We start from the raw sequence: 27,923 nt of genomic DNA, 5'->3' as shown, positions 1-27,923 counted from the left end.
TTAAGCATCATCAAGAGCAAGGACTTCAGGTAGTTGTTTTCCCTCAAGAAGCTTTAAGCTAGCACCACCGCCTGTCGAGATGTGGCTCATCTTTTCAGCAAGCCCGACCTTCTCCACTGCTGCAACAGAGTCGCCTCCTCCGATGATTGTCGTCCCTCCCTTGCCACTCAACTCCGCAAGCTTCTTAGCAATTGCCTGAACAGATGATAGTACAAGAACAAATTGTTTGCAATTGAAGTTTCAAGTATTTAAAGCCCAAAAAAGGAAATTTTACTTTCAAGCTTAATAATGCAATGGAATTTGCATTAGAATCTACGACTCCGAAAACAATAGGTTGATCTTATATAATGCCGATAAAATATTGGCAAAAATAACCAAAGCAAGACTCAATTGCACATCTGAGATGCTGGCATAACCTGCAAAAATATAGACACAATTCCAAGGCTGAAACAAATTCAAATACCGGATCAACAGAAAAGGAGATGATGCAGCAATTCTATTGCTTGGTATTCCACTAACATATACTAGATGTGAAACTAATGCACCCCGCTTAACGAGTTGGGGAAGGGCACAGAGAAAATAGAGAGAACAACGTTATTTATTTGGGTGGGGTAGAACACTAAAATCAAGTCTCCGTACAGCATAGATCACATAGGTCAAACATAGTACAGATAAGCAACATAACAAACCTTGCTGTTAGCATCTGCAGCAAACTTGTCAGCAATAACGACATCAGTAGGAAGCAAGAGTGACACCCCTTTTGCCTTGGCCTTCTCAAGAAGTGATGTTTCTAGATCAAGTTTGTCTTCCTCGACAAGTGATGATCCAACTGGATATTTCTGGGCCTTGTAGAAAGTAAAGATCATTCCTCCACCCAGGAAGTGTCAACCTTGGCCAAGAGTGATTCAATCACCCCAATCTTGGTTGATACCTTAGAACCACCGACAATCGCAGCAAATGGCTTTTTGGGATTTGCCACGGCTCAACCTAGATAATCAAGATCCTAAAAAAGAAAAAGAATTTGACATGTAAAAGATACAAAACAGACTTCTCCAACATATAACTATTGCATGTTTTTATCTACATGCTTTGAAAAAAATATCATGACAGAAATTTCGGAGGACAAACTTCAGTTAGGAACAGGCCAGAGACCACCTACGAGGGTATTTATCAGAGCTCAAAACAAACTCGTCGTGATATAAAATTAGCTTGACACCACTTTCCAATAAGTAATATAACAGACAATTCCTAAACCAAACTGCTAAATTATACATATAATGCTTTAAATTCAGACTTATGATATTCAAAATACCTTCTGCATAAGAAAACCAGCAACAGAAGGCTTTAAGAACTTAGCCACACCCTCGGTGGAAGCATGAGCCCTGTGAGCAGTGCCAAATGCATCATTAACATAGACATCAGCTAGAGAAGCTAGCTTCTTTGCAAACTCAGGATCATTCTTCTCTTCCTCCTTGTAGAACCTCACATTCTCAAGAAGCAATATACCTCCATCTGGTAATTCAGCCACCAATTTCTCAACTTCAGCGCCGATACAGTCATTTTCCATCTTAACCTATCACAGGATAAATACAAATGCACAAGCAGAAGGGGGGGGGGGGCGAGCAAATAACAATGAAATGGAGAAGGTGCTAGTTCTTAAAGGACAAACCTCGACTCCAAGGAGTTCAGATAGACTTGGAACAAGAGGCTTCAAGCTGTACTTAGGAGTGACACCCTTTTGGTCGTCCCTGAAAAAGCAACCAGAAACTTATTATGAGAATTCAACCTGAGAAAGAAATGATGGGGAGAAAAAGGTTGATTAGGAAAAGATAAAAGCAAGAAAGCCTGCAGAATGGCCCATATATTGTTTCCATGATCCAGTGTTTAAAAAGGTGCAGTTGAGGCGCGCTTAGGCATTAAGGCGAGGTGAGGGTGAAGCGCCTAATTGAGTCTAGGCAAGGCAATTTCAATGAAGCGCAGCAAGGCGCATCAGGCGTGGAGGTGCATAAAGGCACGCCTGTTCGATTCTTTTTGCTTGACTATACAACTGGAAAAAACATGTATATCTTTTATTTTCAAAGAGTGCGCCTTCCTTCAATAAGTAGCTTGCCTTGCGCCTTGACTAAAAAACATCTACCTCTTTAGTGCGCTTTATGCCCTTTTTAACACTACCATGATCCTTAGATGTGCACCATGGTTATGCTAATCAGGCACTTTAGAAGGAAAATAAAAATCAAAACAGATTACAGACAACTATATGTTATCATGCCCCAAGACAACTTTCAAGAAGCTCAAAATCACTCCAAACCTCCACAACCTATCCCTCCTAATAATCCTAGCAAATCAAAGGATGCAAAAGAGATAGCAGTAACATGCTTAGCAAAAACTAAAGTAAAGTTTGGTGACATTAAGTTCCAGCCTCCATGTCATAACCATTTTTTAAGTAAACAATTAAATATTATTTTAAAAACGATTATGACTTTAATTTGGAAAATTGGTGATTTTAAATTGATTTGAATGAAATTGGATGGGGAGTCACCATCGACCTTTGAGTTAGATAGGTCGAATATCTAAAAAATTCTTTTTAAAACAATTTTAAGAAAAATCATTTTTTAAGATTCGATTAAAACGAGTTCGGGAGTCGGTTACACGTGGGGAAGGATTAGCACCCTCACAGTGCCCAAAAATTGGTACTATGTTGCTTACACATCGTTGTAAATGGTGGAAATCGTGAATTGAACGTAAAGTTAAATTATGACCATTTATCAAATATTGATTAATTTGCTTCGAATTAATTAATTAGGGAAAATTCTTTAACTTGAAAAGAAATTTCGAGATTAGCAATCCTCCGTCAGGAAAGCTATCCCGACTATTTCTTATCCGTAAAGAATATTCCCTATTCGAAAAAATGCGAATCGAATAAAAATTGACAATAAACATTTGCGTGAAATAAAATAACTTGTTATCTAGAGAAACATGCATCACGTTGTTCGATTTAAAATACGAGATTAATTAATTAACAAAATAAAATTGATTTATTTCAAGTTCACATTTTGTTAAAATGCCGTATCGGATCGCATCACTTCGACTAAGTGAAGCTTTCCACGCTCATTCTACAAATTCACGTTCTTGAAAATATCGAATACCATACACTAGATAAGAAACATAATGGAAATAAATATTAAATAAAAAGGAAATAAGATAAAATAAATAAAAACAACATACCAATGAAATAAAATAAAAAAACAACACATTTATATAATACTCATAGATAATATTTACTTAATAAAATACAATATATTGAGAAATATTTATACATGGGGGACTAGAATAATAATAATAGAAACATAAAGGACTAACATAGTAATTACAGAAAGTTAAAGAGCTAAAAAAGTAAAAACAGAAACCTCAAGGACTAAAATGAAAAAATATAATCTTAGGGACTAAACAGTAAAAAACATGAAATTAAAGTACTAAAATACCAAAAATAGAAACTTGAAGGCTCAAAACAATAATTACAGACACTTAAAGACTAAATTGTGAAAATAGGAAATTAAGGGATTACAATAGTAAAAATAAAAAGTTAAAGGACTAAAAAAGTAAATACAAATAAAATAAATCCCAGATTGCAAATATTAAATAACCTAGGTACCAGAAATGAAAATAACCTATAAATAGTATTTAGGACTAAAATAAAATAAGCCAGAAACCTAAGGGATCAAACAGTAATTAAAACAACTTCCATACGATGATTAAATTACAATACTTACAAATATCATGACCAAAATTAAATGTTAACAGAAATAACATAACAAACAATAACGGTACTAAATTATAAATTCTGAAAACTTAATGTTCGAAATCAAAGAAATTAAAACTTCATTATATGACTGAAATATGCGATTACAAAGTATAGGGGACCTAACATGTAATTAACCCACACTTTGAAAACACACATAACGTCCCCAGAATGGCATCGTTCTGTGTTTAATATATATATAACATTTAAAGGCCAAAAAGGCCATCCCTTTTCATTCGCCTCAGTTTCAAACCTAGGGAGGAAAAAGAGAGCTTTAAACGCTCTCAACTCTCTCCTCCGAAGAGAAGAAACAACTGCCACCGGCGGAGCTCACAGCGGAGCTCGTAGTGGCCGACGGTGGTTGGAGAGAGGAAACCACCTCAAAAACGTCCTCTCCTTACCTTCATCTCGAAACCCAACACCATTCCACCTAAAAGCTACCCTAGCCTCAGAGATCTACGTATTTACCTTTCGAAACCCCCAAGAAACCGATAACCTTCGGGCTTCCACACGCTCCGACCCTCGGTAAGTTTCTTCTTTTCTCTCTTTTGGGTTATGTAACTTTCGGTTTTTCTTTTTTTTGTTGGCTTCCCTTTTTTTTCCGAGGTTCTCTCTTCCCCACTTTTTTTTATCCCTTTTGGCATTTTTTTCTAAAAACCCGAATGCCTCTTCATCTGTCTTCCCCATCTTCTTTTATCTTGATGCATGTAATGGATTTGATTTGATATGTTCATTACCGAGGAGATAAGCCTCGGGATAGTGGGGATTTGCTTTGATATTTTGTTGATTTTATATTATTTTTCTCTGTCTGATTTTTGACTGATTGATGGATTCAGTCACTGTTTGACGATAATATTAGCGTCTGATGCTGTGGGAGAGGGGAGGCTTGGCTTGAGCGGCGGTTGGAAGCTGGGAGAAGCCGGCGGTGGTTGAAGATATTTTAGGGTTTAAAACCCTAACCCTTAATTATTTAGACTATTAATTTTGGGTCTAGATCCAACAGTTGGAACAAAGACGGTTAGTAGCTAAAAAGAAGAAACCCTAGAGGGTTTGGGTGTTGGGCCGGTTCTGGTTGATGGGATATTGGATCGGGTCACTAAGTGGATCAGTTTGAGTTCCAACTGCTGGGCCAAGATGGCTTGTTGGGCTTATTGGGTATTAAGCCTGCAAAAAGTTGTAATATGTAATTTGAATAATAATAATAATAATAATAAATTAAAATAAAATTAAATAAAAAAGACCCAGACAAAAAAGGTGTCTACAACTGCCCCTCTTTGCACATTCTTGTGTTAACAAAAATAGGGCAAAGACGACAAGACTGCACGTTTTTGTCTGGTTCTCTTTCTTTCTCCTATAAATTTGAAAATGTTTGTTGTTGGGGACGACACTGCTCATATGTAATGAAGAGGTCTAGTCGTCTAATGTTTGGGACGACACTGCTCATATGTGATGAAGAGGTCTAGTCGTCTAAAGGCGACACGTCTCATACGCGATGAGGAGATCTGGTCGGGGATGACACGGCTCATATGTGATGAAGAGTTTTGGCCATCTTTAGGAATGGTGATAACTTGGTTCCTATGCGATGAGGACGGTTGGTTATCCAGGGGTGACATGGCTCCTGCGTGATGAGAAGCTCAGGTCGGGGGATGACACGGTTTCTACGTGATGAGGACGACTGGCCATCTTTAAGAGTGGTGATAACTCAGTTCCTACGTGATGAGGACGTTTGGTTATCTAGGGGTGACACGACTCCTACGTGATGAGGAGGTTTAGTCGGGAGATGACACGGTTCCTACTTGATGAGGATGGTTGGCCATCTTTAGGGATTATGGTTTCAAGAGAAATTGACTCAAAGATTTGTTTCAAATGAAACAGACTCAACGATTTGTTTCAAAAGTAACTGTCTCAAAAGAGACAAAACTCGTTTCAAGGGAAACGACTCAAAGATGACGTTTAAAGGAAACTCTCAAACGAGACAAAATTTGTTTTTAAGGGAAACGTTCTCAATGATTGGTGTTTCATGGGAAACTGTCTCAAACGAGGCAAAATTCGTTTCAAGGGAAACGATCTCAAAGATGTTTGTTTTGTTTCAAGGGAAACATACTCAAAGATGGTTAATTTTGTTTCCAAAGAAACATACTCAAATATTTTTCTCAAAAGAAATTGTCTTAAGAGAGAAAATTTTGTTTAAAAAAGAAATAGACTCAAAGATCTTTTGTTTCAAGAGAAACGACTCAAAGATGATGGTTTGTTTCCAGTGAAACACATTCATAATTGGGAAAATTGTCTCAAGTGAGACAACATTTGTTTTTAGAGAAATTGTCTCAAGCGAGAAAAAGTTAGTTTTTGAGAAAACGATCTCAAGTGAGATCAACTTTGTTGCATGTGAAACAAATTCAAAATTTGTATCTCAAAGGAAAAATGTCTTAAGCGAGTCGAAATTTGTTTTGAAAGAAATCGTCTCAAGCAAGACAAAATTTATTTTTAGAAAACTGTCTCAAGCGAGACAAAATTTGTTTTTCAAAAGAAGCTGTCTCTAGCGAGATGACATTTTGTTTCGAGAGGAACAACATCAAAGGATATTGATAGTCTGATTGTTCTTGCTGGTGGAGGAAATGCCTTCAGAAGATCTGATCGTTTATATCATGATGTTGAATCCCCAAAGATGCCCTAACATTCGATGTTGATTGCTTCTAAGATGCCCCAATATTCGATGTTGATTCCTTTAGCACTGACTATAAACATGAGCTTTGTGTCTGAAAACCACATGTCAACTACCAAGATCCACTCTAGAAAGATTGTCTTGTTTGCAAACATTTTTCTTCTTCTTGTATTTTCCAAAGTTTAAAAATATCAATTAAAAGAGTTTTGAAAAATGTTTAATCACAAGTTTGAAAATATTACCCCTTTCGAGGTTTCACAATTGATAAATCATAAAACAAAAGTTCATTGGATATTAAAGATTAATTACACTGTTAATCCTTCAATAAATTATATATATTTGACAAGTGTCAAGATCAATGCTATCTTTGAGGTATGGTTAAATAAATAAAGGATAAAAAGTCTCAGGTTATTGTGTTTGGTCAAAGGTACGGTGTTCTCATTTATTTTCTATTCACTGATCTGATGGAGTAGCTTCTGTACTCATTTATTGGAAGTGTTCTCCGACTCCCAGCTCTCATGATCTCATTCGGATTGTGCGATGCCTCATCAAGGGATTTGTACGATCGCCTCTTATGCAATAGTTATGTAGTCTTCATATTCGAGCCACCTTTTCAGGTTTTCAACTCGATTCCTCCTTTGGTTTCAAGACGTTATTCAGAATTTACGTCTTGAACCCCTATTTGTTATTTTTTTCAGCTATCATGCATTAAAGATTTTAGAAAACCTTTTGCAAATAAAAGATTAATCTTGACGAGCGGGATGAAAACTGAAGATAGTCTCTTCTGTTTAGAAATCATGTATGATTAGAAGGGACTTCTAAGGTACGTAATGTAGGCCATGGTTCAGGGTTATGAAAGAAATAGATAAAAGGCCCAAACAAGTGTTTGCGGGTAATTAAACCAAGGATCAATTCATTCTGATACCTTCGATTTTGTCTTGCTCAATTTTTATCTGCTCGTATGTGTCCTTTATGATCTTCTGGTGAACTGATTATTTGATTGTGTTTGATCAATCTCATGGTTTGAAGCTCGATGCGTCATTTTAGTCGAGAGACTCTTTGCGTGTGCTTCTTGTATTTTTTTTCTTTGATTTTTCCTTCTTTTCTATTTGTTTTTTTCTTTTTTTTCCTCTTTGTTTTGATTGGTTCTTCCCATTTGACATTTGGTTCACCTTTCGATATCTTATCAGGATCAATAGTCTTCACTCATGCGAGCATATTTTATCCACCTTGCCTCCCAGTGTGGAGGGTGATCCTTGGTTAGGGTTGAATCAGAAGATAAATATGATTTAAGCTCAAAGGGGACACAAGGAATATATTTTCTCCTTTTATGAAGGGATAATGAAAAAAATGCCGTTCATCATTTCATACGTAGAAGTCTTTGCAGAAGAGGTATCCCCAGGTGGATAGATTTTTAGGAATAATTTTTATTCACATGAAAAAATGTAATTAATGCATGATAGAATTATTTCAAATTATTTCTATTTTTTCTTTTTGTTTCTTGCTCTTAGCATGTCTCAATTGCTCATGCTCGTCTTCAGAAAATTGATGCTAGATGTCCCACGTTGTCTTATTGTATGAAGGATCATGTTCAAGCGAACATCTTGTACTCAATGCCTTCTGGTTTTATTGGTAGAAGAAAATGTCGGTTTTGCGTCTAAGAAGACGATGATGTTACTTGATTGGCTCAATGAAATATAAGGGTATGATTTTTTTTCAAAAATATAAAGGCAATGTTTTAAGGTCTCAAAGAGATGAAATGTCAAAATTTTAATCTTTTGGTAGTGACCATGAATTATTTCGAGTAAAGAATCAAGAGATTTTATTTCTGGGGTTTTGGACAAGATAAGAAAGGTATAATCTTGTCATATGTCAAAAATCCATAATTCATGAAGAATTAAAAGAATCTGTAATTCATTTGATATTCAAAGAACTAAAGATTAAAACACGTTCAATTATTCAACCTTAGAAGGTAGCATAAGTTCAATCATTAAGATTAAAAGTATTTAAGAAAATATTAAAGACAAAGCAAAAACGAGTTCAAACAAAATAATCTCTATGGATGCCAATGGTAGATGTACTGCCCCCATCCTTCTTCGATTTTCCATTCCCCAGAATCCATCAGGTTCTTGATCTTGCAGGAAACAAAGATTCTTTTATTGGATCATACTAGAAGGCCCAATCCTACAACCAGCTGAATATACTTTCACTGTACTGATTTATTCGAATCTTGCTTCTATGTGGTGTCACATGGTTATGTTCACTTCATCGACTCCTCCACTGATTAATTCCATGTTTTTATGAATGATGAAATGCATAGGAAAAATGAAAAAAATGCAAATGCAGATGTAATAATGTTGATCCCAATGATGAATATCTTAGAATATTTTTTACCAGAAATAAAAGCTTTCACATTACAAGACAATCCACTTTACAGACATGCCTTCGCTTAGACGTTGAGTCTGAAGATGATCACTGCTTCGTCTCGGATCTTCGTCCTCAAAAATGATACCCCTCAATGCTCTATAACCTAACTCGGTTAATGCCCCTGCGGTGGTAAAGTCGGTGTGTCGCTTCTTGATAACTAGCGATGAAATGATTGTAGATGAGAATCTATTGCTGGATTACTCTTTGGCTCAATAGATCATCGTTTCAGTCTCGAATGTTGCATGATCTTGGAGCAATTCTCATTCTTGTACTCTTTGAATTTCTTTTAGCCTTCGGTGCATATCTGTGTACGCGACTACTTGATTGAAAACTTTTATCTCTTCTTGTGAAGAGTTTCTCATGAGTATCCCCTTGCGAATCAATACTCTTGCATTATGTCATGACAACACATTGCAATGCAAAAAAATGACAGACAAAAGAGACGAAATAAGTTAGTGTACACAAACAAAAGAAAAGAAATTAGTTAGTAAGGTAAGACATTCGATATAGATAAAAATGTTATTCAAAGATGAATATAATACCTACCCCGTCATGATATCTACCCGAACATGCTTTAAATAAATAGTAATCCTACCCGGACATGCTTTCTACCCACAATGATTTATTTCAAGAAAATGATCCTAACCGCATGATATCTAGTTCGTATGCTGTTATTCAACATAATTTAAAGCAAAAAGGAAAGTTCAGAAACTCTCATCCTTTGTGTACACTTATTTCGGGTACCTACTTACAGAAAAAGGTTCGGTATGACTATACCTCGGGTGACCGTTATACGGTTCACTATATGCATGGTTTCGGCTCTAACAGGAAAATGGTACTGGAATTGTCTTTGATTTCGGTGCCCCCTTGGGCTACCAAACCCTCGATCCTCACCCATTATAGATTTCAAGTGGAACGAGTTCAATTCAAGAGGATTCAATGCCTTATACCCATGCGAGGAATAAATCCCTACGAAGGTATAAGGTATGTATCCCATGGGTTATTTGAAAAAACTCATACGAAGAATAAATTCTTACGAGAGTAAAGCATTAACCCAACTAATTTGGATCGAAGCTCGTGTCTAGAACTTATGACATGTAAATGAACGTGATGTGTGTGAGGAGGAACGTACCTACCTTTGACTCAAAAGGAAAACGAAACAAGAAAAAAACTTGACAAAACCTCGACAAAGCTGAAAGCAAAAATTAAAATGTTAGTATGACAATTTAAAAACGAAGTAATTAAAATCTTCAATAAATGAATCATAAGTTAACTAAAGACTCGAACTCACAATTTCCATCACTACGACAATGTGTAAGCGACCTACAGTCTGACTCTCTAAAAAAGGTCCCCAGAGGAGTCGTCAAGCTGACATAACCAATTTTTAAGTAAACAATTAAATATTATTTTAAAAATGATTATGACTTTAATTTGGAAAATTGGTGATTTTAAATTGATTTGAATGAAATTGGATGGGGAGTCGCCATCGACCTTTGATTTAGGTAGGTCGAATACCTAAAAATGTCTTTTTAAAACAATTTTAAGAAAAATTGTTTTTAAGATGAAAACTGGTATGCGCTTACCAAAGATTCGATTAAAACGAGTTCGAGAGTCGGTTAAGCATGGGGAAGGATTAGTACCCCCACAACACCCAAATTTGGTATTGTGTTGCTTACACATCGTTGTAAATTGTAGAAATCGTGAATCGAACGTAAAGTTAAATTTTGATCCATTTATCAAATATTGATTAATTTGCTTTGAATTAATTAATTAGAGAAAATATTTTAACTTGAAAAGAAATCTTGAGATTAGCAATCCTCCGTCGGGAAAGCTATGTCGACTATTTCTTATCCATAAAGAATATTCCCTATTTGATAAAATGCGAATCGAATAAAAAATGACAATTAACATTTGTGTGAAATAAAATAACTTGTTATCTAGATAAACATGCATCACGTTGTTCAATTTAAAATACAAGATGAATTAATTAAGAAACTAAAATTGATTTATTTCAAGTTCACATTTTGTTAAAATGCCGTATCGGATCGTATCACTTCGACCAAGTGAAACCTTTCCACGCTCATTCTACAAAATTCGCGTTCTTGAAAATATCGAATACCATACCCTAGATAAGAAACATAATGAAAATAAATATTAAATTAAAAGGAAATAAGATAAAATAAATAAATAAAAACAACATACCAATGAATTAAAATAAAAAAACAACACATTTATTTAATACTCATAGATAATATTTACTTAATAAAATACACTATATTGAGAAATATTCATACATTGGGGACTAGAATAATAATAATAGAAACATAAAGGACTAACACAATAATTACAAAAAGTTAAAGAGCTAAAAGGTAAAAATAGAAACCTCAAGGACTAAAATGAAAAAAATAGAATTTTAGGGACTAAATAGTAAAAACATGAAATTAAAGGACTAAAATACCAAAAAAAGAAACTTGAAGGCTCAAAACAGTAATTACAAACACTTAAAAGACTAAATAGTGAAAACAAGAAATTAAGGGATTATAATAGTAAAAGTAGAAAGTTAAAGGACTAAAAAAGTAATTATAAATAAAACAAATCCAAGATTGCAAACATTAAATAACCCAGGTACCAGAAATGAAAATAACCCATAAATAGTATTTAGGACTAAATTAAAATAAGCTAGAAACATAAGGGATCAAATAATAGTTAAACCAATTTCCATACGATGACTAAATTACAATACTTACAAATATCGTGACCAAAATTAAATGTTAACATAAATAACATAATAATCAATAACAATACTAAATTATAAGTTCTGAAAACTTAATGGTTGAAATCAAAGAAATTAAAACTTCATTATATGATAGAAATATGCGATTACAAAGTATAGGGGACCTAACATGTAATTAACCCACACTCCAAAAACACGCATAATGTCCCCAGAACGACATCGTTATACGTTTAATATATATATAACATTTAAATGACATCCCTTTTCATTTGCCTCGATTTCAAACCGAGGGAGGAGAGAGAGAGCTTCAAACGCTCTTAACTCTCTCTTCAGAAGAGAAGAAACAACGACCACTGGCGGAGCTCAAGGCGGAGCTCGTGGTGGCCGGAGAGAGGAAACCACCTCAAAAGCGTCCTCTCCTTACCCTCGTCTCGAAACCCAGCACAATTCCACTTAAAAGCTACCCTATCCTAAGAGATCTACGTATTTACCTTTCGAAACCCCTAAGAAATTGATGACCTTCGGGCTTCCAGATGCTCCGACCCTCGGTAAGTTTCTCCCTTTTTCTCTTTTGGTTTATGTAACTCTCGGTTTTTTTTTGTTGTTGTTGGCTTCCCCTTTTTTACTGAGGTTCTCTCTTCCCCTTTGTTTTTTTATCCCTCCTGGCCTTTTTTCTAAAAACCTGAATGCCTCTTCATCTGTCTTCCCCATCTTCTTTTATCTGGATGCATGTAATGGATTTGATTTGATATGTTCATTACCAAGGAGATAAGCCTTGGGATAGTGGGGATTTGCTTTGATATTTTGTTGATTTTATATTATTTTCTCTATATGATTTGCTCGGATTTTTGGCTGATTGATGGATTCAGTCACTGTTCGGTGATAATATCAGCGTCAGATGCTGTCAGAGAGGGGATGCTTAACTTGAGCGGTGGCTGGAAGCTGGGAGAAGTCGGTGGCAGTTGAAGATGTTTTATGGTTCAAAACCCTAACCCTTGATGATTTGAACTATTAATTTAGGGTCCAGATCCAACAGCTAGAATAAAGGCGGCTGATAGTTGAAAAGAAGAAACCCTAGCGGTTTTGGGTGTTGGCCCGGTTCGAGTTGATGGGCTACTGGATCGGGTCACTGAGTGGATCAGTTTGAGCTGCTGGGCTAAGATGGGGCTTGTTGGGCTTATTGGGTATTAAGCCTGCAAAAAGTTGTAATATGTAATTTGAATAATAATAATAATAATAATAATAATAATAATAAAAAATTAAAATAAAATTAAATTAAAAAGACCCCATTAAAAACGGGTAAAACATGTGTCTACACTCCATTCAGCGCAATCTCAGTTTACTTTAAAAAACCACACAATAACCCTAATGAATTGACTAGCCCTGAAAAGGATGTTTTATTCCGTGTTTTAAGCCACTAAAAGGACAGTAAAACAAGCTAAAGATGAAAAGGAATATCTTATCTCGTAATAAAAAGAGGTTTAATACAGGTAAATCAAAACTAATAGAACATAAAATCAAAAAAATGCAAATAAACCCAAAAATCAAGTGAGGTAAAACAGGTAAACACTTTTTTTTAATTAAAAATAATAATAATAAAATCTGAAGTAAAGAGAAGTACCAGGTGACTGGAGAGGATGACTTTAGGGCCATGACCCATCAAATACTTGATGGTGGGAATATCAGCACGGACTCTAGTGTCATCAGTTATGTTGAAGTTATCATCCAATGGAACGTTCAGATCAACACTTACAAACACTCTTTTTCCCTTCAAATCTGCTTCCTTCAATGCCCCGACGCTTTTTTCAGTAGCCATTGAATTGTCACTTGTTCAACCAGAATGCAATATGAAGAAAATGATAAAGACCCAAATAGAGAGATTAAATGTTGCAATGAAACTGTTAACGTATAAAGACAAACAGGATACGAAGACTAAGGAAGCAGAGAGATGAGGAACGAAGCGAAGGCTTTTAAAAGGTAAAGCGGAAAGGGAAGAAGAGTCGGGCAATATTATTATTCGGTTTCCTTTGTCTTTTTTTTCCCGTGGGCTTCAACAAGTGAAATACACAGATTCCCTGCACCCGATTTTGCTTTTTTGCTTTTCGCTGCTAAAAAAAAATTAGCTGACCCTTATTCCCATATGTAATGGGGTAAGGGGGTAGGATAGTAGGCTGCCCCCAACACTAGGTTGAGAGCAGCTTCCGCAGGAGACCTCCGAATTATAAAATACCCTCCGTGGGACTCGATCCCACGACCCCAAGGATATGAAACTTGTGCTCTACCAACTGAGCTGGATGGTCATTTTACGAATAATTTAGCTAAAACATCTAACAAATAATTGTATTAGTACACAAATGGTCCGTTTGTTGAGTTATTTTCTGTTAAAAAAATTAATGAACGCTCGAGTCGAGCGATAACATATTAATTAAGATATATAAAATTATATTTTAATTATGTTTATTAGTACTACCGTTGCTTTTAAGTACTGAATCGATAATATAATATTTCAAGTACTAACTCGAAATAGTACTAACTCATTAAGTTCTTGAGTCGAGTCAACCTGAGTCAATCGTTTACTGAGTTTTGACCTAGCCGAGTTCAAACAATTCACGAGTTGTTTAACTCATTAGGCACCCCTAGTTATGATATGATGTACACCTATATACCATAAATGTACACAAATATCCGATTATAAACTTGTTTCAATTCAACTTATTCACTATTTCGAATCACACACACTCATGCACAATTATCTTCATGGAAACTTACACACACATCACACAATTTTTTTTATTTCAATTTAAGATCAATGACCTTTGTTCCAAACACAACTCACTTATTAGATAAATAGACTTCATACATCGTCTCTCTTTTAGCTGTGGACTCCCTTAGGTCCAAAACCACAGTATTCAAAGCTATGCTCAATAGCCAACCTACCACTTAATCTTCTTGGAGCTAGGCTAAACGCACCAACCTTATCAATTGTAATCCCATCATAAATAGAAAACATAAAGTGCTCTTTCATAGGCATGCCTTTCATATCCAAATGTCTCATGAAGAACAATTGGCAATTAATCCATATTCACCAAGAGTAGTTGACACAAGATGCATAGTTTAACATATTCATTTCTAAAACACAATTCAAAACACAAATCACGTTGATTGTCATGATCAATCTTAATTGGAGTAAATTTCTCACTTATCCATGGATGTAAGAGTTTTCCCACTCATCCCATTTCACATTCATATTCATAGTTTTTACAAAATAACTATGCATCAAGTGTAACAAATGCAATTCACAATTTACAATTCACATCACATATCATATGCACATTTCCAAATTCGCATCTAATATATCACATTATTCTAATGCATCATAGCCCATAAACAACATATCATAATTCACAAGCTTACATAAATCATATTCTTTCAATGTTCCATAAATCACATCACAAGATACATGCTCACTATGATCACATATTTTAATCAACACGTCATAAATTCACATAATCAATTAACAACAATAAGTAAACCAGTTCAGAACCTTAGATTTAAAGTTTACACATACTAAACCTTCATTAAACAATGAGCATATTCATCACAAGTGAATGGGCAACCACTCACCTTGATGGCATAACCACACGATTCAACCCTGAACAGTTGCTAACTTGCTACCACACTATTTTTACCTCATCATACAATCAAAAAGAACCTTAGATAGCATATTATTGAGTCATTAATGCTTCCAAAATAGAGAATAAAATTATGATTTTAAAACAAAATGAAAATCAATCAAAATATCAAAACTTCTTATCGTAGATGCGATCTAAGCCTCTTAACTCAATGTAACTACTTTCCCTTGATTAAAGTTGATAAAGAAAAATCAAAATAAGCATATAAACAAAATCAAAATCTACTAAAAAATAGCAATTGACTCAACTCCCATATTTTTGAAAAATGACAAAATCAAGCTTGTTTTAAAGAAATCGATATCCAATTCATTTGCAATCAAAATAATAATTTAATATGATCATAATCATCATGAAAATAACTTAGATTCATCAAGAATCATAAAAATTTAGATCTAGAAACCACCTTAAATAAATTTTACAAAAAAACATAATTTATTCTTTAAAAATCATAATAAAAACTAGTGATCTTTAAGATCACCTCACCTTGGATATTTTAGTCATTAAAGCATAAAAAATAGCCAAGAAAACAAGATTTTCCTTGCTGAAAAATGATAACAAAAGATAGGAGAATATGAGCTAGGATTGAAGGAAGATGAATTTTGAAGAAAACTTGAACCAACGATGATGTAGGAGGAATCAACCATAAGAAAAATAAGAAGAAGATGAAATCCATGAAGAAAATGTCTGCGAAGAAAACTTTGATGAATAGAAGAAGATTTTGGTTGAGATAGATGAAAAATATGAAGAAAATTTGTAAAATTTAGAAAGTGTTTGGTTACGGAATGAAAACAAAAGAAAAGATAGTTGAAATCAAGATGAAAAGTAGTTAAAATTAAGGGTGTTTAAAAATACCCGACTTGGATGACTCGACATGACTCGTTGATCCGATCTAAAATTATTAGGTGTTTATAGTTAAAAATACCCAAATTTTAGGCCAGGTACTCGACCCTCTATTTTTAGCGGGTATCTGAGTCGAGTCTGTAACACCCTAAACTCGAATGAGCCTAAAATGTCACATTGAGCCATCGAGGCAACCTTTGATTTTCAAAAAACTGTTTATTTTCTTTTTAAAACATACTATATGGTATCAATGATAAACATGAGTTATAAAACATTTTATAAATTGGAGCTCCACGACAAATAGTTTAAATAAAATACAAACTCTTACTTATAAATTTGAATACATGAGTAAGGTTCTGTGAATACATATGCCCACTAAGTTTCGGTACAGTATTCTGAAGGAGATACTGGAAGTCCTGCTATGACAGTGCTCCATGAACTATTCAAGCTAATGACCTGCTAATGAAAAACATCCGAAGGTCGAGCTTACAAAACCCAACATTCAGTAATCTAGAGCAACATTAAGAGTTTCATAAAAATAAGTATGCTAAATAAATGATATCAAGTAGTAGGTATATTCATGATGATGTAAGGTATTTCTACCTTTTGATTGATTGTGGATCTAGGAAGGAAGCAAAATAACCTGTATAAGTGAATGGTTCAAATAGATGGTTGGGTGGTACATGTAAAGGTGAAATGGTAGGCTATTTATGTTAAGAGAAATGATAGTGGAAGTATGTTGTTATGGCTATGGTATGGGTAATGAAACAATGAAAGGTTGTGAGGATAGTATCTTAGAAGTGACCAAGGAAGAACCAGTGCTATAGAGAGAAAAGATCCGACCTTAAAAATCCTTTCTAAGGGGTGGTAACAAGGACTTGGACCCACTATCTATATAAAGATAGGAACCACAAGTATCAAGGGAAAAGGGGTTGACGCCACAAGTAAATAAATTACTTGATAAGTCGATAAAAGTCACAAGGACTTAAGTAAGAGAATAATATCACTTTAATTGATAAGAAAGGTGTGTCTACAAATGAAATAGGACTAGCCTATTTATAGTTTTTGAAGGGACTTGGCCAAATGGGTACATGGTGGTTCAACAAACCCTTGTGTCTCTCTATAATGACATAATTTAATTAATAAATAACATGAAAAATAAGATGTTGGATCAGTTGGAATGGAGAAGTATGTCTCATGGTTGAATAGCACTTGAAGCCCTTCAAGTTGGCGTTAAATTGGAGGAGGAATGATGCTTGGCCGAATGGATAGGTGACCATTCATCTTGGCGCCTAAATGGAGTCACACGCATAGCACATGGCCAGGCTGTTCACAAGGCGTGCAGATGGCTCTCTAGGATGCTTGTGGTACAACATTTTGCATAGGATGAAGACCAAGCATGGGCAGCAGCCTTGGGTGTGAGTTGAGCTACCTTCAAGATTGCATGTGCTTAGCTAACTAACAATGTAAGGGTTGTTGGTGAATGAATCCTTAGCCGTGACCTCCCAAGTTTCATAGCAACACCGTCAGTTACATTTAGCTACATTTGATGTCACCTTTAGCAACTTATCTTCAAATAGTCCAACTAGCTGAGATTAGCTAGCCTTGAGCTCCTTCACCTGAGTTGAGTTTTCCTTAGTGTTCCAAGAGCTGCCATGATGTTTGTGAGATGATGGTGAGCTGCATATGGCTTCCAAATATTCCACCAAGCTTTCCCAATGTGTTCCATGCTCCAATATACCTACATGTGCAAAGAAAACAAGGTAATTCAATGGTATTGAGCTTGTATGAGCTAATTATCTTACTGTCGTGCATGATCATGGTCTTATGAGCCATGAATGCATGACATGAGCAACCCCCAAGGAATTATTTATGAAGTTCAGAGTTTCTTGGGACTTGTTGGTTATTATAGACAGTTTGTGAAGAACTTCTCAATGTTAGCTTTACCATTAACTAAGTTGTTACGAATGGATATGCCATTTGTCTGGACGGAGAAATGTCAAGAAAGTTTTGAAAGGCTTAAGAGAATAGTAACCGAGGCCCCAGTTCTGGTGCAACCTGAGTCAGGAAAAAACTATGTTGTTTTCAGTGATGCATCCCATAATGGACTGGGGTGTGTGCTGATGCAAGATGGAAAAGTTTTGGCTTATGCCTCAAGACAGTTGAAGAATCATGAGAAAAATTATTCGACTCATGATTTAGAATTAGTAGCCGTTGTGTTTGCATTGAAAATATGGCGTCATTATCTGTATGGGGAAATGTGCCATATATATACGGATCATAAGAGTCTAAAGTACTTGTTAACTCAGAAAGAACTGAACTTGAGACAAAAAAAATAGATCGAGCTTTTAAAGTATTATGATCTAATTATCGATTATCATCTCGGAAAGGCGAATGTGGTAGTAGATGCACTGAGCTGAAAGATTTCTGCCTCTCTACGGGCCTCGGATACACATATGTCATTAACAGAAGATGGTGCTTTGATTACTGAGCTTAAGTTAAAGCCGATGTTTTTGGATAGGATAAAAGAGCTACAAAGTCAAGATGAGAAATGCTTGGTGAGAATGGCACAAGTCGAAAAGAATGATACCAAAGACTTCGAAATAAGAGTGGATGGATGTCTATATTATCGGGGTAGACTTTGCATTCCCGATAATAATGAATTGAAGGAAGATGTTCTTTATGAAGCACATTATAGCCCTTTGACGTTGCATCCAGGTGGAAATAAGTTGTACCAGGATTTAAAAAGTTGTTATTGGTGGCCTGGTATGAAAAGAGTTGTATCGAAGTCTGTGGAAAAATGTTTAACATGTCAGCAAGTAAAAGCTAAACATCAAGTACCCTCTAGATTGCTTCAACCAATATTCATTCCTGAGTGGAAGTGGGAGTGAGTTACCATGGATTTTGTTTCAGGGTTACCTTTATCACCAGGTAAAAATGACTCCATATGGGTAATTGTAGATCGATTGACCAAGACAGCTCATTTTATTCCAGTTCGAGTAGATTAATCGATGGATAAGTATGCAGAGTATTATATAAAAGAGATAGTAAGACTGCATGGAGTGCCTATATTAATAGTGTCCGATCGAGACCCAATGTTTACTTCAAGATTTTGGAAGTCGTTACATGATGCATTGGGTACTTGATTGAACTTCAACACAGTTTTTCATCCGCAGACGGATGGGCAGTCAGAATGAGCTATTTATATACTTGAGGATATGCTAAGGGCATGTGTGATTGGATTTAAAGAGTCATGGGAAAAGTATTTGCCTTTACAGGAATTTACGTATAATAATAGTTACCAATCGAGTATTAAGATGGCCCCATATAAAGCTTTATATGGGAGAAAATGCCGAACACCATTAAATTGGTTTGAACTAAAAGACCGAGACCTAGTTAGGCCAGAGTTGATTAAAGAAATGGAAGAGAAAGTAAAGATTTTTCAGGGCATTCTAAAGACAACCTCCGATTGGCAGAAATCTTATGATGATTTGAAAAGAAAAGATATCAAATTTCAAGTGGGAGATAAAGTGTTTCTAAAGGTGTCGTATTGGAAGAAAGTTTTGAGATTTGGGCGCAAAGGAAATCTAAGTCCGAGATTCATTGGACCTTATGAGATATTAAAAAGGGTCGGACCAGTAGCATATCAATTAACTTTTCCCCGGAATATGGATATTATACATAATATTTTTCACATATCGATGCTCAGAAGATACCAATCAAATCCGTCTCACATTATCATACCAGAAAAGATAGAGATCCGATCAGATTTAACTTATTAAGAAGAACTAGTGCGGATCCTGGCTAGAGAATTCAAATAATTGCGCAACAAAAAGATTCCTTTAGTTAAAGTACTCTTGCAAAATCATAAGGTTGAAGAAGCTACTTGGGAAAGAGAGGAGGACATGAGAATGCAGTTTCCATACCTCTTCGCTTCAGGTATTTAATTAAATTCGAGGATGAATTTTCTTAAGGGGAGAATTGTAATACCCAAATATCATATCAGGGACCATATTGAAAAGATTTGAAAATTTAAGATTTATTTGAATAAGTGGTAAAAGATGAGAAAATGATTTGGAATAATGTTTAGACTAATTTTATCTATAGATAAATTAAGAGGGAACTTTGGTCTTTTAAGAGGGAAAATGAAATTTTAATATATATATATATATTCCCTTATTAGGGATTTTAAAAAGGGGAAAAAAGAGGAAAGTAGCCATTTCTATTCTTCTTCTTTTTCACGTGGGTAGTGCTATCCTCTCTCGCATAAGGTAAACTTCCATTAGCTAGCTCTTCCTTTAAATTATGGGTTGTTTTGGTAACATTAAGTGATAATGTAAACTAAGTGGTGGATGTTTTATAGGAGATTTAAAGAAATGTGTTTTTGAATGATATGTTGATATATGTCTTTTTATTAAGGTTTATTAGTAGAACATGCTTGTCAAAGGATTGAATAAGAGATTAGAAGTATGACATATGATTAAAAACATGTTTAGGAAAATGATATGATTCTTGAGTTGAGATGTTCCATGAAGATGTTAGATGTTAATGGTGGCAAAATGAAGTAAAGTTAGTTGGGTTAAGTAAAGATGAGTTAAATAATATTGTTGGAGGTAAAAGTATAAGATTAGAGGGGAAAATTAAGTGAAAATCGAGTTGAAAAATGATAAATCTGGGCAATGGTATCGGTACTGATAGAACAATATCGATACTATAGGTGTAAATAGGTAGAAATTGGATGAACAATATCGGTATCGATGCAAGTGGTATCGATACTGATGGGGTATCGATACTAACAAAGGGAAGTATCGATACCATGGATCCATAATGTCAAAATGGTATCGATACTGAAAGGGAGTATTGGTACCATAGTATAGTAGTATCGATACTGAGAAAATGTTATCGATACCATGCAACACAGAATATAGAAATGGTATCGATATTAAAAGGGGGTATCGATACCATAGTATAGAAGTATCGATACCAGGGTAGTAGTACCGATACTAATGAGCTTGAAACTATAAGATAGATTGAAATTGTTATAGAAATTGAAAGAATGGTACTTTTAAGTATTCAAGTATAAATGTTAGGGAATATACTAACATTTGGAATGATATATGTCTTGAATGGATGATTGTGTAGATTATAACCAAGCTCCTGAATCTAGCAAGAAAATGGGGGAAAATAAAGTTGCTAATTAGCTAGACATCTCTACATCTTAGTAGCAGGGATTATCAGGTGAGTACATTATTGTAATTATTTGAGATGAAGAAGATGCAAATTAGAATGTTTAAATTTATGTATGTTTTATAGTATTGATTATGTTATCATTATATGCATGGAAAGAGTATTATGAATGATTTTTAGAGTATGAACTGCTCTAAACTGAATTCATAACTAAAAATGCATGAAAGGATGCATTAAGGCATGAAAGGATGCATTAAGGCATGAAAGGATACCATAACTAAAAATGCATGAAAGAATGCCATAACTAAAAATGCATGAAAGGATGCATTAAGGCATGAAAGGATGCCATAACTAAAAATGCATGAAAGGATCCATTAAGGTATGAAATGATGCCATAACTAAAAATGCATGAAAGGATGACATAACTAAAAATACATGAAAGGATGCATTAAGGCATGAAAGGATGCCATAACTAAAAATGCTTGAACGGATGCATTAAGGGATGAAATGATTCCATAACTAAAAATGCTTGAACGAATGCATTAAGGCATGAAAGGATTCCATAACTAAAAATGCATGAACGGATGTATTAAGGCATGAAAGGATGCCATAACTAAAAATGCATGAAAGGATGAATTAAGGCATGAAAGGATGCCATAATTAAAATACATGAACATATACTTTAAAGCATGAAAGTATGTCATAACTAAAAATGAATGAACATATATATTAAGGCATGAAAAGTGGTCATAACTGAAATTAAAGTATATAAAAAAATAAGGTAAAAGAAAGAAAGGTATGTCGGACATATAAAGGAGGTTATGAAAATAGTACGAATGAAGTTTGGTTTCATAAAAAGGGACTTAGCTAATCCTTATGGATAATACGAATTAGTTTGAAATCAAATAACTATGATATACTTATGTACACCTTAATGTTCTTTACAATGCTATGTCTCACTAAGTAAATGCTTAACGTGTGTTGCTTCCACGCTTAGGTAAAGACAGAGATTAACTGAGTAAGGAGTGCAGCTGTAGCAGCAGTGATCATCAATTCATGTTGACTAATCAGTGACAAAGGGGCAATCTAGATATTTTGTAAAAACGTATTTGACATGTAATTAAAGTATTAAAAGTGCTCTGAATTTTAATTAAGTAGAATTTTGTAACAGATTACAATCAATGTATTGCTTTATATTAAAATGTTATGTTTTAAGAAATCGAAATTTTTGTTACTGGGTTTTCAAATATGGAACTATTTTAAAAGTGATGTGACATTTGTATCTCGTGTACGGAAAGGTATACGAGAGATGGGTGTTACAGTCTTGACCGTTTCCCGAGTGTTACACACAAATGCTAGTTTTATGACATCATACCTATTACTGTGTCAAGTTATTCTAAATTATTACTGATCTCGTTTACTGGTCTACCTAGTTGTTATCTTAGTCGTTCTCTTATTAGAACGTTAATCGATGACTTATTAGTCTTTTACTACTGATAATATGTGTTGATATTATTGTTCGTTAATTAAGGGCATTTTAGTCACTAATCTTACTCTAGAGAAATCTCTACCCATTCGTGACTTCACGATGAATACTATGTTTATGTTTACTGACTGTGATACTGGCTGGCCCGATACCTGACTCGGGTTTATTTTTGGGTAGCAATAATCTATTTGTTCTTACTACGCTTTCCCTTAATTTATTCTTGAATTAAAGGGACAATTTTGCGTCCATCACTCTATGTCGTTCTTTTGCTGCACGCTTCTAATGTTTCATAATTTGGATTCTTGGGTCGCACTACTTGTTGGTACACTCTCTATGTAAGGACCCTTCATTTTTAGACATCCTCTACATGCTCAATTGAAGATACTTGGACGCATTACGCATTCGATGGTTATTTTGGTTGTAACCTACTCCTACGACCTTAATCACATCGAAACTGATCATCCAAGGTGGGTAGTATTGATACTCTACTTGTAGTATCGATACCCTGGGGTCAAGTATCGATACCCAAATGAGTATCGATACTAAAATTGCATTTTGTTGCTAAAATTGTAGCCCGGTCTCGAGACCATGACTCTTGTTCTCGATACTAAAGGGGCAGTATCAATACTCTCACAACAATATCGATAGTCCCTACATGAAATCCCTAATTCTTTTACCCAAAATCATCTAGTATCGATACTCGAACCTATAAATAATTTATTTAGGCTCAGGAAAATGCCTAAAATCACTCTAAATGCCATAGTTTGATTTCTATTCGTGTGCTGAAAATTTAGGGAGTTAATTAGGGCCATAAAGTGTCTTAAAAACACATGTTTTACATCAAATTCATCATATATGGCTTAAATCAAGGTTGAAACCCTAAAAGCTCAAATACTCAAATCCTAGCAAATCATCATGTTTATGAAAGCCTTAACACTCCAAAGGATTAGAAATACACTACATTGATGTTTAAATCCCGAAATGAAGCTTCTTGCTTAGCCACGCTCCTTCCCTTTTTGTTTTGGATGAAAATCTCACACTTTTTGTTGCAACCAAAGAACCCAAAGCTTTGATTCATTAAAAAGATCTTGCTGGAGGGATTTAGAATGAAAATAAAGTATGAAAGAGGCAAGAAATGGCTCAAAAGACTCACCCTTGGATTTTGGAGCTTGCAGAGAGAAGTGGGAGAAAATAGAAATGAAATGATGAATATGAAATGAGAGATATAAAAGCTCTCATCCTCTAAAATGGGGTAATTGTGCTTTTGGTCATTTATCATCTTTCTACCATTCAAAAATATAATCTTAAGACTAATTGGTCCCAATTTCAACCTAATTAAGCCTAACGACTTGAATTATAAATTCTATGAGGTCCACTTATCTCTCGGATAAACCCAAAACTACTAACCTGGAATTTGGAGTGTTACAGAGTCTGGATCGTAAAATAATGCTTAATCGGGTACTCGCTGACCCGATATTAGTTTCTTATATATATATATATATATTATTTTATTTTTATATTATATTTTTTATTTCTAATTCTCAAATAATTTCATCCTAATATTCTAAATTCTTAATTTATTAAATTATTTCACACAACATTCTAAATTATTAATCTCTTAAATTATTTCACTCTATCAATCTAAAATATTTCTCAAATTATTTCTTTTAACTTAAAAATATTTTAAATTTAATTATATTTTTTAATTTTATATATAATAATTTTTATTTTTAAATATGTTATTAAACTTTTAAATTTTATGACTGAACTATGTATTCTATACCTTTAAATTTTAAAAAATTTTATATTTATTTTTTAAATAATATAAATTAAAATATATAAATATAAATTAAGTACATGTGACTCGAAATTGCATGTACCTAAATTTGAAGAGTACTTGAATTACAGAGTACCTCTGACATTTTAGATCAATTAAAATAAAATTGAAATCAAAGGGAGATGAAGAGGAGATTCACGATAAGACATTGGAAAATAAAAATTGGTAAAAGTTTTATAGATTTCGATATTTTGATCATTTTATAATTTAGTAATTAAAATTTCAATTTTAAAAAAATAAATTTAGTCACTTAATAAAATCAAAATAAAATTATATTTAATATTATAAAATTATATTTTAATATTTTAAAAATATTGTCAACATGTAGTTTCTTTATAAGAAATCACGAAAATTACCATATTATCGACCCGAAACTACTGACCCAGATTTTAGGATATTACAACTCTCTCCTAAAAATAATATCACCCTCAAAATGAACTTAGAGAATAGAAACAACTATCACACTCGACCATATTCATAAACAATTTAGCTTGAGTTGTGGATACACCACAATAACACACCGAAAAATCTTTTCTATTCTAAAGGATTCTCTTATGCGAGCTAAACCATAATAAATCTCTAAAAAAAGAAACATAAAGACAAAACTCGATCAGATTTACAAAAAACAATCATATGAATAATCAAAATAATTTCTACTAACATTGATTTATGGCAACATCACAGATACACTTAAGCTCAAATGACTGATATAGATGTCAAGCAACAAAACCGTTATACACAACAACCTCATATGAACCAAATAACCTCTTGTCTAAGATACCACTCATGAATCACATCACTTTGTTTTACGATAAAACTTTTGGAAAATAAAAACCACTAATCTAATATGCATCCGATAATACTGCAATTCATCTCACGATTACTGACAACCAATCATAACCTTAACTAACCCAAAAAAAAAACCTTCACTTATCCTCAATCTCGCAAACCCAAACCCAAATCAAAAGCAACATCCTCACCCATTAACGCTCGATCCAACACAACAGAATACAACACTCCTGATCACACAAACCTCGAATGCAACTTCCTGAGCATTCAATCTAAACCACTAAAATTATTAATATGAACTCAAGCCCACCTTCCAACACTTTCAGCACAAAATTCTAACTAACCACCATTTGACATGATATTGATCATACCAATTTCATCCTCAAATCTAAAACTTCTTACAACTAATCCGTAAGCCTCGACATAAATGCAAATTATGATATGGAATAATTAAAATGAAACGTTATGCAAATGTAAATCTCGAATTGCACAACTTTACCCAGACTATCATGCTTTCGTCGTGCCACCTTCATAAACCTTACGAATTCTCAAATACACCTTAGCAAACGAACCACGAGCCATAAATCCAATCGTGCATCCTAAATCAAAACTATCGGGACTTTCAATTTATCACAAAAACACAAAACACCACTGACATCAAACAAAACTATCACATCTAACACTAAACATAATGCAAAGAATTCAGTCAAACCCGAACTTAGTAAATCATGCACCATTAACTGAACACTCCACTGAACAACAAAGCCTGGAACTCACTCCTTTGTCTACAACTCAAAACATCGACAACAAATCTGGCTTCCTGATGATACGAAATCGAGCACAAACAGTATTTCAACAACTCGACCACAACTAAACTAACACTATACATTGGATAATTACACTTGTAATACCTCATCCGTCTCGAACATACATGACCACTTTACCATCTAACATTAACATGCAAGAAGAACCTGAAATTGAACATCATCAAATTCACAATTCTTCCTGAACCCAACCGAAACATCAACGAAACTACAATCCATTCGAACTAAAGCTTCACAAGACTAACTTACATCACATCGATCCAATTGAACTGACACTCTTCTGTAGAAAATTTAAAAAAAAAAATAGTAATAACAGAAAACTCATCAACAACTTATTGATAACAACCAACTAACCCAAGTAAGATGCAAACCTCGATAACGTTCCTTAATGACTTCTGAATTAGCGTTCCTTAATGACTTCTGAATTCACAATAACCCGAATCTCTTTTGAACCCACACAATTACCTTCACCTACAACATCAAAATGTTGACCACTAACCTTTTTGATGGGCACACACTTTAGAAAACACTTGCCCAAAGAAAAACACGATCCAATGAATCTTGCAACCCAAACTTCATTTCTTCTAATTCCCTCTATGCCACATGATGAAAAGCAAAAAACACTAGAGCCAAATTAATAATTCTCAATGCAAAACTCAACTTTACAATCCAATGAAAACCACAGACTCTTCTGGAAACATACGTAGAAATTATCAAACGATCCAAAATCAACACAAAATAATCCGATATTCATATGCAATTTAATAATAACAACTAATTCGCACATAAAAAATCTCATAGCCTCATAATGACAATTCTGAAAAACTGACTCAATGCAAAACTCAACTTTACAATCCAATGAAAACCACAGACTCTTCTGGAAACATACGTAGAAATTATCAAACGATCCAAATCAACACAAAATAATCCGATATTCATATGCAATTTAATAATAACAACTAATTCGCACATAAAAAATCTCATAGCCTCATAATGACAATTCTGAAAAACTGACCAAAACACAACACTTAGGAATGCCTATGAAAATCTCTTATTTACCATATCAACTAAGGTACAACTACCCAATACATTAAACCAATCATAGTGACTTCACTAGACTCAACCAAACTACTCAATCAAAGAATTTAAATTTTCACATCATGTGAACTTATTGAACCTGAACCAATCAGTCCACTCATAATGTATAAGTGCATCAAATAATATAACTCCATAAATTACACATATCATGAAGACTTTTTTTTATCGAAAAGGAATGTTTTTAGGAGTCGAAAACAAAAAATATAGAAACACTCGGGAATGGTTGGAGTTGCCATTGACCTTTTGGTTTAGGTAGATCAAATACCCTAAAAAATACCTTTTAAAGAATTTTAATAAGATCTCTTAAAAGAAGGAGATGGAATGCGTTTTTTGAAATATTGGGTCTGAGAGTCAATTATGTTCAGGGAATGATTAATACCCCACAATACCCGAAATCGATACTATCAATTATAAATTATTCGTACTATTAAAAATTTAAGAATTTGATCGAATTTAATCTATGATTCTTTTATTATCCTTAAAGCGTTAAAAAATATTTAATTTTTTTTAGGGGAACACACATTATTATGGTAATTTCTATCAAAGAA

The 27,923-nt window shown here is 34.1% G+C and overlaps 1 pseudogene; it reads right to left on the bottom strand.

The window, feature by feature from the left end:
• On the bottom strand, positions 1-27,923 carry LOC120200417 (annotated as a pseudogene).

Source organism: Hibiscus syriacus, unplaced genomic scaffold (assembly GCF_006381635.1).
Source record: "Hibiscus syriacus cultivar Baekdansim isolate YM2019G1 unplaced genomic scaffold, ASM638163v2 tig00005974_pilon, whole genome shotgun sequence".
Lineage (NCBI taxonomy): Eukaryota > Viridiplantae > Streptophyta > Magnoliopsida > Malvales > Malvaceae > Hibiscus > Hibiscus syriacus.
This window is presented reverse-complemented; position numbering and strand designations above follow the sequence as displayed.